The sequence below is a fragment of the Stomoxys calcitrans genome, chromosome 5, assembly GCF_963082655.1.
Source record: "Stomoxys calcitrans chromosome 5, idStoCalc2.1, whole genome shotgun sequence".
In the NCBI taxonomy this organism is placed as follows: domain Eukaryota; kingdom Metazoa; phylum Arthropoda; class Insecta; order Diptera; family Muscidae; genus Stomoxys; species Stomoxys calcitrans.
This window is the reverse complement of record NC_081556.1, coordinates 90,904,308-90,916,752: the sequence shown is the minus strand read 5'-3', so window position 1 is coordinate 90,916,752 and position 12,445 is coordinate 90,904,308.

The window sequence follows — 12,445 nt, the reverse complement described above, 5'->3', positions numbered from 1 at the left end:
TATATCTACAGAAACAGCCCTTCACGACCTAGTCGGCTACGAAGAGGGTTCTCTTGCTGTCAATGAATATACAATGTTAGAATTTCTTAACATTGAAGGTGCTTTCAATAATGTAAAACCGACATCAATCATGAAGGAGTTGGAGTTTCTAGGCATCAACTCTACCGTAAGAAAGTTTATTAAAAACTTACTTACTAAGAGATGCATAACGGCAGGCTTAAGATTCGTAGACTTAAAAAAATGGGTCTGCAGAGGAACACCTCAAGGAGGTGTATTGTCTCCTCTACTTTGGAATATAGCTATTAACAATATATTATTGTCTCTGGAAGAGAAAGGCGTAAAAGTGGTCGCGTATGCTGAGGACGTGGCAATTGCGGTTTGGGGAAAGTTTCCCAGCACTCTAAGAGATATACTTTAGGAAGCTCTACGTGCAACGGCAAAGTGGACTACTGAAAGTGGTCTAGGTATAAATCCGTGCAAGACAGAAGTAGTTTTTTTCAGCAGGAGATACAAGTTGCCTACAGTGGAACCTGTCTCCTTGGGAGGAGAGAATGTTCCATTTACAGAAAGTACAAAATACCTGGGTGTTTTGCTGGACAGGAAGTTGAACCTCAATTCCAACATTTTGGAAAGGGGAAGAAAGGCAACTCTTGCCCTATACACTTGCAAGAGAGCTATTGGCAAAAGTTGGGGGCTTAGACCGGGCATTGAGTATATACTGTAGTAGTCAGATCTACAATACTATATGGTGTTGAGGTCTGGTGGACTGTGCTTCAAAAGTCCACCAACTGCTCAATACTTAACCTTATCCAAAGGACTCATCTTAATGCTACATCTAATGCCTGTGAACATTGTGGCTAGACAAATTGCAGAGATCACTGCAGTGAGGTTAAGAGAGTTTTCTCTTTGACCATATGTAGGCTACGGACATTGTGTTAGCCTTGATATAATATCCGATGTTCCAAGTAGTGTGGATTACATCCTACCTGAACCGCAGTACTTCTTTTCCTGATAGCACCGATTGGAACTACGATATCCCAGGTAACATAATTTACTTAGACTTCTATGCGAATGGTTTCTAACTAGACGACCAGGTGGGATTTGAGGTGTACTCCAATGATCTAAAAGTTGTCATATCGAAAAGGTTTCCCGACCACTGCAGTGTGTATCAAGCGGAGATCTTTGCAAGTAAGGAAGTGCTGGCTAAGATATAACGACGATTGGCATAAATATCTTCACAAACAGACAGGCAGCCATTAAATCCATGGAGAACGTATTTCTGAACACAGAAATCGCCTACGACTGACGCAGATCTCTCAACGAGATGGCTGTTCTGGGTGCCGGGCCACAGAGATATCCCAGGAAATAGTAAAGCTGACGAGCTTGAGAGACTAGAACTACCCTACACATTCCAGTGACACTGGAATCTGTGGGTATGCTTCTAGCGTCATGTAAGCTAAATTTTCAGAACCAGTCCGGAAAGACAACGAATGACAGATGGTCACAAAGAGGGGGCTGTGAGCTCTCCAAAACTATGTGGCCTAATCCAGGCTTGAAGAGGTCTACCGCTTTGCTGTTACTGGCTAGAACAGACGTCTCAGTCATTGTATCCGTCATGAGAGGTCACTGTCTAATCGAAAAAAACATGCTGACAGACTGAAGGTTGCCACCAATGGCCTTTGCAGAAGCTGTGAGGACATCGAAGAAGAACAGACTATAGAACAGGTTCTCATTTCTTTGAGAACCTGTCTGATTTAGGAGATTTGAACATTCGCAAGTTACTGGGCTTTTTTAAGCTATCTGACTTAAGGAGGTCTGCTGCTTTGCTGTCATTGGCTAGAACAAACGACTTAATCATTGTGTCCGTCATGACAGGTCGCTGTCTAATCCGAAAACATGCTGACAGACTGAAGGTTGGCAGCAACGACTTTTACAGAAGCTGTAGGGACATCGAGGAAGAAGAGACTATAGAACACCTTCTGTAAGTGTGTGTCCAGCACTGGCGGTTAGAAGGTGTTCCACTTTAGGTTCTCATTTGTTTGAAAATCTATCTGATTTAGCGGATGTGAACATTCGCAAGTTACTGGGCCTTTTAAAGAGATCTGGATGGTTCAACGGTAGGAAATAGAAGGCATCTTCCTTCTTCAGTTCCTGTGGTATCATAATGGACGAAACCGTATAAGTGAGTCTGATGGCAGACTGCCACTTAAACCTTACCTTGCCTAAACTGTTTAGAAAATGGCTCTAACCCTGTGTATGTATAAACATGTACCAATTTCATTCATTAACATCTTCAACCGGCCCTTATCATATTTGAGTAAAATTTCAAGCGTCTAACCTCGCAGGATCAGTCGTAAGCGTGCTTTCAACAGACATGGAGATTGATGGACTGACATAACGTTGCCTTTGGCTACAATCGGTTTTTAGGCAGAACACACATACAGGGTGGCTGATGAATATTGCTACAATGATGAATATTGCTACATTTTTTTTTCGGTGTATGGAATACATTTTTCTTTTATTCATGTTAAATTAAATTATTAAATTAATTATTAAATTATTATTAATTAAATTAATTAATTAATTAATTAAATTAATTATTAAATTATTATTATTAAATAGAAAAAAAGTTATTACATTTTTTTTTGGTAGCGGCTTTCATCAGCCACCCTGTATTAAGCCCTTTCGGCGTATATGCTCTCCTCAACCATTCAATACATAACTCTACTTGTAATGTTGGATGAAGAAGAAAATATCTAACAATACTTTCTGAGATTTATTTCATCATTGTCATTTCATTTGGGTGGTGGTTGTGATTTTTGACCAGCCAATGAAAAACAGAAACCAATTCAACAATCGCCATACTTGGACTATGTATTACAGCAATAGCCAATTGTCCATAAGGAAACTGGGCCATAGGCAATACCAATACCGTAGCACCAATGTTTCTTACCATGCCATTTACAGCTTAAATCAAATGTCCAAGTGTCTGTAAAATCACTTAGACGTTTTCATATGGATTTTTTTTTATTTGGACAACTTGCTTGCACGATTAAGTTCTTTGTTATAGACTCCAAGAGTTCCAAGATAATAGGCGAAAAATAAAGGGATTTTGTTACGTTTTTTGTCTTGGTGGTATATGGTGAGAAACAATTGAGTTTTGAAGTGCGTGCGTATATGCAGCCGCAGTCAAAGGTACTACACATATGGGAATAATTGTTTCGCAGATTATACTGCGAATGCAAAAATGCATGTAACAATGTGAGCTTGCGAAATTCCAGCAAACGTATGTGTTAAGGCATATTAGATTGGGATGTAGTTTGCAAATTTCCCTATGAACATTCCAATAAAGAACAGAGGAAAGCTTCTCACATATCAATAAGTGCTGTCCGATTCAAGTTTAAGCTCCGGCTCCGGGACTCAAGAAGTCAAATCGGCAGATCGGGGTATATGGGAGCTATATCAGGTTATGGATCGATTTGAATCGTTACTTACTTACCACATGCAAAAATCAGCCAAATCGTACAAAAATTGCGCCTTGTAAGGACTCAAGAAATCAAATCGGGAGATAGGTTCACACAGGGACTATATCAGGTTATATACCGATTTGAACCGTTCTTGTTGTAAGTCATAAGAGAATATTATGTGCAAAATTTTAGTCAAATCGGGCAGAATTTCGGGTCCCAGGGGCACATGAAGTCAAATCAGGAGATCGGTATATATGGGAGCTATATCTAAATCTGAACCGATATGACCCATTTGCAATCCCCAAAGACCTATATGAATAGAAAGAATCTGTGCAAAATTTCTAGTGGATAGCTTTACGTGTTCGACCGGTATAGTGTTTTCATTAGTTCAAAAGTTTCAGACAATTCGGATAAGAATTGATCCCTTTAGAGGTTCAAAAAGTAAAATCGGGAGAGCGGTTTATATGGAAGCTGTATTAAGCTAAAGACCGATTCAGACCATACTTGAGACGTATATAGAAGGCACAAAATGTCAGCTAAATTAGATAAGAATTGCATCCTCTAGAAGCTTAAGAAGTATAAACGGGAGATCGGTTTATATGAGAGCTTAACCAGGTTATAAACCGATTTGAACCATACTTAGCACAGTTGTTGAAAGTCTTAACAAAACACTTCATGCTAAATTTTAGCGAAATCGGGCGAGAATTGCGCCCTTTAGTGGCTCGACTGTTTCGTTGTTCCAGTGTTAAATGGGTGTTCGTAGCCCAAGCCCTTAACTCGGACTGCGCCGAAGATGTTTACATTCGATGTCCTCGCGTTAACATCACGTCACCTCACGCGTTCCATGATTGGCCGGATCTTTCACTGCAGGACCATATTATGGCCAGATAGTTTAAAACAGATGTCGGTGCCTGAGTGCTCAGGCTCTCAGGCTCACTCTGTCCGCCAGCTTTGATCCATCTATGTAGCATGATCTTCCAGATGGCAATACCAGGGTTCCGTCAATCGAAGTCGCTGGCAGCAGTGCCTTGTATGCGACTAAAAGTGTCATCTCATGTATCAGATCGGACACCTCTTTCATTCCTTCCAGGTTTCCTATCTTTGCCTCGATTATACCGCGATGGTATGATCTGCTATGTTCTTTTTCCATTCTCCCTACGCCTTGAGTCTCATAGCCACAGTTGTTGCCTCACATTTAATGTGTTTGTCTACGGGTCGGATAGGTAGAATAGTCTTCAGTGCCCTAGTGGGCGTGGTCCTCATTGCTCCGTCTATGCCAGGACAATATGTTCTCTGAGCCTGTTGTATTATCCTTATGCGACATCGCATCGCATCCACTGCAGTTCACCAAACTACTGAGGCGTTAGTAAGTATTGGTCTAATCACGCTCCTGTGGAACCAGTGGACTATCCTCGGATTTAGGCCCCATTTCGAGCCTACGGTCCGTCTTCATTGTGCCCAACATCTTTGAGCTTTCTCGATACGCTCCTGATAGTGACACTTCCAATTCAGCTTTCAGTCCGAGATCACACACCTAATTGAGGAAACATGGTGCGCCAAATTGGCCCACCTTCGTCTTTCTGGTGAACAGGAAACATGGTGCGCCAAATTGGCCCACCTTCGTCTTTCTGGTGAACAGGCAGATTTAAGTATTCCCTGGGTTAACATTGAGACCCCTACGTCTAGCCCAGTCGTATTCATCTGCAAGACCCCCTCGGCCCTTCTGCATAGCTGGTTGGAATTCTAACATCGTCTGGGTAGCAGACGGTTTCAAATCCCTTCTCAGTCAGCATTAGAGGCGATAAAATGCCTTCCCTGTGGCGTGCCCTGTACCACATTCTCCCTTATTTTTACATTACATACCAAAATTTTATCCATCTGTTCCTTAGCATATTGTTTATGCAATCTTTAAGGACCCGGTCCACCCGGTACTGGTCTAAGGATGGGATCAGTGTGTCCCTCCGCACATTGTTAAAAGCCCCCTCGATGTCAATACATACCGCTAATGTGTACATCTTGGCGTCGAAGGATTCTTCTATTTTATGCAAAACCTCGTGCAGGGCAGTCTCCACCGACCTTCCCTTGACACAGGCATGCTTTTTGTATTTGATTAGTTCCTACTCTTTATCATGGTATCCACGATACGTTCCATGGTTTTGAGTATTCGTACAAAGGACTTAAGGCTTAAAGCTCTGGAACTTTTGGTGTCGCATAACTTGTTGGGCTTGGCTATAAATACCACCCTTGCCATCTGTCAGGCTTTTGGAGAATATGCAAGTCCTCGACATGCTGTGAAAATAGTGGTCAGATTGGGCGCCAGATAGTCGGCCTCCTTCTGTAGTAACGCCGGAAATATTCCATCAGGTCCGGGTGACTTCAATGGTTTGAAGCTCCTCAAGGCTTCTTTTACTGTAATGATAAGCCTTCGAGCAACCTCATAATTCTAAGATTTATTTTAATCGGACATAGATTTCAGTTTAATCGGACACAACATATAAGCAAGAGCTGGTGCACCCCTGCTTCTCACTGAGACCCTCCCGCTGATTGTCCGCGACTGCAATTGCAGTTACTTCGTATTAGAGGCACCCCACCATCAACAACCTGTGGACCCACCCGATGGCTTGATAACGATGACTTAAGAGGTCAAATTGGAGGTTCGGTGTATATAGAGGTATATCTATTTTTGGACCTATTTAGGGGGTGATTGGGTGACTTGGGGATGTTGAAAACCATGCCACGGTCCTGATTGGTTTTAAACTCAAAAGTACAGGGAAGACATTACCCCTATACAGAAAGTGCGATAGCTCAGGAAAGGCTCCACAACAATACCGAGAGGTGACGCCCTAAATTGCAGCTGCCATGAAACGAGGCATGAATTTGGCTGTGTATTTATGGTTAATCGGAGACCGAAGCACGTTGTCTCCAGCATTACCCCGGTGGATAAGCGGCTAGCCACCATCCGCATAAAAGCATAATTTTTCTGCATCAGGCTTATTTGCACCCATTTCCCGGCGGAAGACAAGGACGAGCGGAGAGAGTATGCGATCCGACCATGATATAAAAATCGTTTTGGAAGATTTTTATGCTAAAATAGGGAAGGAAAATATATTTGGTCCAGCAGTTGGAAAATTTTTGCCCACACGAAGAAATTTTCGATAATGGATTGAGGCTAATGACTTTGCTGCGCCAAAAAAATACGGTAGTTAGCAGCACCAGATTCTAACGCCGAAGGATTCACACGGTCACATTGTTGTCACCCGATCGAAAGACGAGAAACCAAATTGATCATGTTGTGATAGTTGGAAGTATTCAAACAGCGTGTTTGTTATACGACCGATCCGAGGTGTAAGCATCGATACAACTTGTTGCATCAAAGTTTCGCACCCTTTTGTGAATGGCGAGAAAAATACTATCTGTCACTGCACGGAAGCTGAAAATTGAAAAGCTGCAAACACAACATATGGCAACGGCATACTCCACCCGACTGACCCAACTCCTTGATGAAAGCAATCCTTGTGCCGATGATAAAATTGTGCAGTGGCAATCCATTGTTCACTCCATAGAAAATGACGCGAAATCCGTATTTGAGTTTTGAGATGCTGGTATCAGTATACAAAGAATGCGGCATACAGAGCAACCCTGTAATCAGTAGCAACGCGCCAGATGAAGGAGAGGTATCGGGTGAAAAGTAGAGAGGGGAAGCGTCTATCTGCAGAAAGAAAAATAAAATGGAAAGACGTGAGTGTGAGCGAATTGGGATGTATAGAATCAAACATCATAGTTCGGGCACATACTTCTACAGAGATAAAGTGGGAAATTTGGCAACTGAAACAGATAGTGTACTTGGGATATGGAAAAAACATTTTTCCCAGCAACCAGCGTCCGACGATAATGGCGAATAGGAAATCACAGAATCAATACATGATGATAGTTCAAAATGTGTACCACCTATTCAGAATGAGGTCCAAGTAGTAGTGACCCGACTGAAGAACACCAATGCAGCAGAAGCCGATGGGTTTCCGGCTGAACTGTTTAAGACCGAGGGCGACATGCAGATAAGAAATGGAAAACCATTAAGGAATTACCGCCGCGATAAACCTGCTAGTAATGGTGGTCGCCGGAACTAAAGGTACGAAGTAGGAAGAGCATGAGGAACACGGCAGAGGGCTGGGACGAATATCGTAAGGACCTTGGCAGTTTCAAGAAGGAGACAAGGAAGGCGAAGAGGAATTCCTGGGCGAAATTCTGTGGAGAATTGGAGAGCACAAGTGAGGCAAATTGCTCTCGAATGATCCTATCTGACCTAGCTCGCTAAGGAGGGAGGACGGGGCTAACGCCGAGAGCGGTCAGGAGACGTTGGGGCTTCTGATGGATATGCACTTTTCGGAAGGCCAGGAAGAGATCGGCTATCAACATGTGGTATTTCCTACTTAGGGACATCGTTTACGAGGAGAAGATAATGTGGCCAATTCGTAATTTCCGTTCATTCAAATCGGCCGGACCCGACGGTATTATCCCAGCACTGCTGCGGCAGCACCTTGGAGTCTCCCTGCGCTGGCAAGAATGGCTTTTCTGGGGAAGCTTGACATGGTCCTACATACCAAGGGCATAGAGTTGCACTTTACTCGCAGATATAAGATACCGGAGTTCAGATTTCCGTCATTACCCCGAAACTGGGGAAATAGATTTGCAAAAACTTCATTTCGAAACTATTCTGGAGGAGGAATACGAAGGAAAGAAGTCGTAAGCCATCGGCCAGCCGGAGGATGTTTGGAAGGATGTGGGGGTAACCCCCAAAATGATTTGGTGGATGTATATGGCCATTGTGAGAGCACTGATTGAGAGTACTGATCTGCTGGATAAAAGTACTCGTACGAGCGAGTTCGAGTAGGTTCATAGATTGGCTTCCGCAGGCCTGGAAGCGATGCTGGATATGAAGCCCATTGAGGCCTTCATTCGGAACTTCACCGCCAAAGTCGCGCTTAGGCTGAGGGAGCTCGGCATGTTGAATGAGGAATGGTGCGGTCTCAGTTCCATCCTGGATGCTATTTATGCAGAGGGTAGACTGAAGAGGATCTTCGACCATCTGGCACAGATACCAATGAGGATTAGGACTTTCGGGGTTCGTTTTACAGGGAGGCAAGCGAATAGAGAGCAAATGCTGCGTTTGAGGGGGATGAGACCTCGACCTTATGTCTCTGAGACTACCGGACGAGTGTACGGTTTTTCAGGCAGAGTTTGTGTCACTACAGTAGCCGCAAGAGAAATTCTGGTTAGGGATTTACCGCCCTCAAAACTCAGGATTTATGTGGACAGTATGTTTGAGGTTCTTCGGTAGGGACTCGGGATCCACGTACTGGCGCTGATGTGGGTTCCCGAATTCCGTGGAATGAAGGGCGGACGAATACGCAGGAGGGATTTGTCTGCTCCTGACGAACCTGTCACCGGTCTTGCCTATGTGCCTTTGGTGGCAACACTGAACATGGGGTGGAACTACTGATGAGGAGATGATTAGAGAGGAGTCGGTGCCGAGGTAGGACTCCGCTGATGGTTCTCGACCGCTAAGTCGCTATAGCCTGTCATTGACCGAAAAAGGACTAATAAGTTACTGGTGTACGATAAGAGGTCGCTGAGTACATTGACAAGGTTAATGACTATGACGCAGTAGTTGTCTTGATGAGCACTTACTCTACTCATGTTCGGGTCAGCAGAGCCGCACGCTCTCCTTTCTGGAGAGGAACTAAGGATTCACTTATGACTCCCGACAGTGATGTCGAATTTCATAGAAATCGGTTCAGATTTAGATATAGCTCCTATATATATATACGAGTATATCAACCGATTTTCAAATGAAGAGCCGTTGTTGAGCAGCAATTTTCTTCATTTCAATTTCAATCAATTTTTAATTCCGACAACTTTTACTTTTCTACCTATTTTATAATGCTTTGTATACCTCTCACAATTTGTGACCCATCTAAATATATTTTTCCATGTCCAGACAAACTGTAACAAAATATAAAATGAAAACAAAAAAAAAAAATAAAATAAATCGCCTTAATTGTAATATTAACCGTTTAGATTGTCTGCTGGTAACTGTCTTAAAGTGAATTTTAGTTTGGTTTTTTCTTTTGCCTCAATTCCTTGAAATGGTTAGTGAAGTAGTTTGTTTTTCCTAAGGTTGTTCAAAATTGGTTGTATGAAGTTGGGTTTTCTGTTTTACGTCTTATGGCAACGTTTATTTTTTTTTTTTCGTGGAAAACTCTAATTTAAAATATAGCTATTTGGAGAGAAAAACTCCATAAATTCTCAACATTTAATAATTGTCATGAATTTATGAAAATTGCCAACGATTGCATTCAAAGTACCTGGACTGGAGAGTGCAGCGGGACGTTTTTGTTATAAATTGGATGATTATTTGCTTTAATTTGCTTAATATTGCGACTTTGAAAGATTAGTTATGATTGGATCGGTTAATAAGTTTGTTTGAAAATTAGCTAATGATTATGATTGCAGCAAAATGCTGCCAAGGTCATTCAAGAAATTTTAATCAATTTAAATCAAAATTCCTATAGTCGAAAATTAAAGGCGGTATTTACATTTAGTAACTACAAAATTATAAAAAACAAGTAAAAGCGTGGATCGCATTTGTCGAGTTCTTTTCCCAGCATCGCTTCTTAGGCAAAAAAAGGATAAAAGAAAAGATTTGCTCTGCTATTAGAGCGATATCAAGATATGGTCCGGTTTGGACCACAATTAAATTATATGTTGGAGACCTGTGTAAAATGTCGGCCAATTCGAATAAGAATTGCGCCCTTTGGGGGCTCAAGAAGTAAAATAGAGAGATCGATTTATATGGAAGTTGTATCGGGCTACAGACCGATTCAGACCATAATAAACACGTATGTTGATGGTCATGGGAGGATCCGTCGTACAAAATTTCAGGCAAATCGGATAATAATTGCGACCCCTAGAGGCTCAAGAAGTCAAGATCCCAGATCGATTTATATGGCAGCTATATCAGCTGTTGAAAGTCATAATAAAAACGTCATGCACAATTTCAGCCAAATCGGATAGGAATTGCGCCCTCTAGAAGCTCAAGAAGTCAAGTCCCGAGATCGGTTTATATGGCAGCTATATCAGGTTATGAACCGATTTGAACCTTATTTGACACAGTTGTTGAAAGTAAGAATAAAATACGTCTTGCAAAATTTCAGCCAAATCGCATAGGAATTGCGCCTTTTAGAAGCTCAAGAAGTCTAGTCCCCAGATCTGTTTATATGACAGCTATATCAGGTTATGAACCGATTTGAATCATACTTGGCACAGTTGTTAAAAGTCATAGCATAACACGTCGTGCAAAATTTCATTCCAATCGGATAAGAATTGCGCACTCTAGAGGCTCAAGTCAAGACCCAAGATCGGTTTATATGGCAGCTATATCGGTTATGGACCGATTTCAACCAAACTTGGCACAGTTGTTGGATATCATAACAAAATACTTCGTGCTAAAATTCATTTCAATCGGATAAGAATTGCGCACTCTAGAGGCTCAAGAAGTCAAGACCCAAGATCGGTTGATATGGCAGCTATATCAAAACATGGACCGATATGGCCCATTTACAATACCAACCGACTCACACTTTCAAGTGGCTAGCGTTACTCCTTCCGAAGTTAGCGTGCATTCGACAGACAGACGAACGGACATGGCTAGATCGGCATAAAATGTCACGACGATCAAGAATATATATACACTTTACGGGGTCTCAGACGAATATTTCGAGTAGTTACAAACAGAATGACGAAATTAGTACACGCCATCCTATGGTGGAGGGTATTAAAAGTAACCTCGTGCTCCTTACAAAATCCTTAATTGTCTTCCATGCCAAGTTGATTCATGTCTGGTAATGTGTCTCCACCCAAGTACCGGTGTCTTTTAGTCGCGAAAACAAGGCAATGACATAGGAAATGCTCCAACGTCTCATCATCTTCCCCACATACCCTACACATGCTATCACATGCCGCATCGATTTCGGGTCCCTGTTTGTTAGGCTGTGTTGGGTTTCTCGCCACTGCACTAGTCTAGTCTTCCCAATATTGAGAGAGACGGTGATTGCCTTGTCGCCAGCCTCCTGTTCGTTAGCCGGTATTGTGTGGCCTGCCACTGCACCTCTTGATGGCTTAATATTAGGATATTTGCCTATCCTAGTCTTTCCAATGTTGAAAAAGACGGCGTTGGTCCCGTAGTACGCCATGACTTTAGTCTTAGCCAAACTTGTCACCGAGACCTGGTCAATGCCCACCACAAGGAGAGTTCCGTTCACCTTCTCCTCCTTGTGGATGACCTCCCATTTATCCACGGGCAACTCTTGGTTTTGCTTGTTAAAGACTTCCATCATGCGTTCCGTAGCGAATTTGCCGTCCTCATCCTTGATGATGACCGTCGCCTTTGTGAGCTGGGGGATGTCGATCTTTCTCACAAGGTCTAGCTTTGCGCCCCAGGAAGTGTGGATACTTCCAACGAGCTTTTTAACGGTATCAATACATACCGCCAACGCAAAACGCAGCGTAAAGATGTCCCCTCTACACTCGCAGCTCATCATTTGGATGGGTAGACCCTCCACAGAGTTCCTCATATGTTCGAAAATCCGATCGTTAACCAGATCCTCCACATGGGAACGATGATCTAGTGGAATCCTACAGGATGCACTGCCGATATTGATGACTGCATAAGTCAGCTCATCTCTGTTGTGCTTCCTTGCCACCCTGGCGTAAGACAGCGACCATCTTCCCCTTTCGTGATGGCAGTTGCCTGCTTTTGGAAGTCACAGTCCTCCATGAAGACTCAGGGGCCGTGCGCGCTTCCATAGTTCCTGTTCCAACTTTGTCCACCTCCGCAAGACACAGTCTAGAGTGCGGGCTGACTGGCTTGGTTTTCCCAGAGTACTTGAAAGGGGGAGCTCTTTTTATATCCACCACCG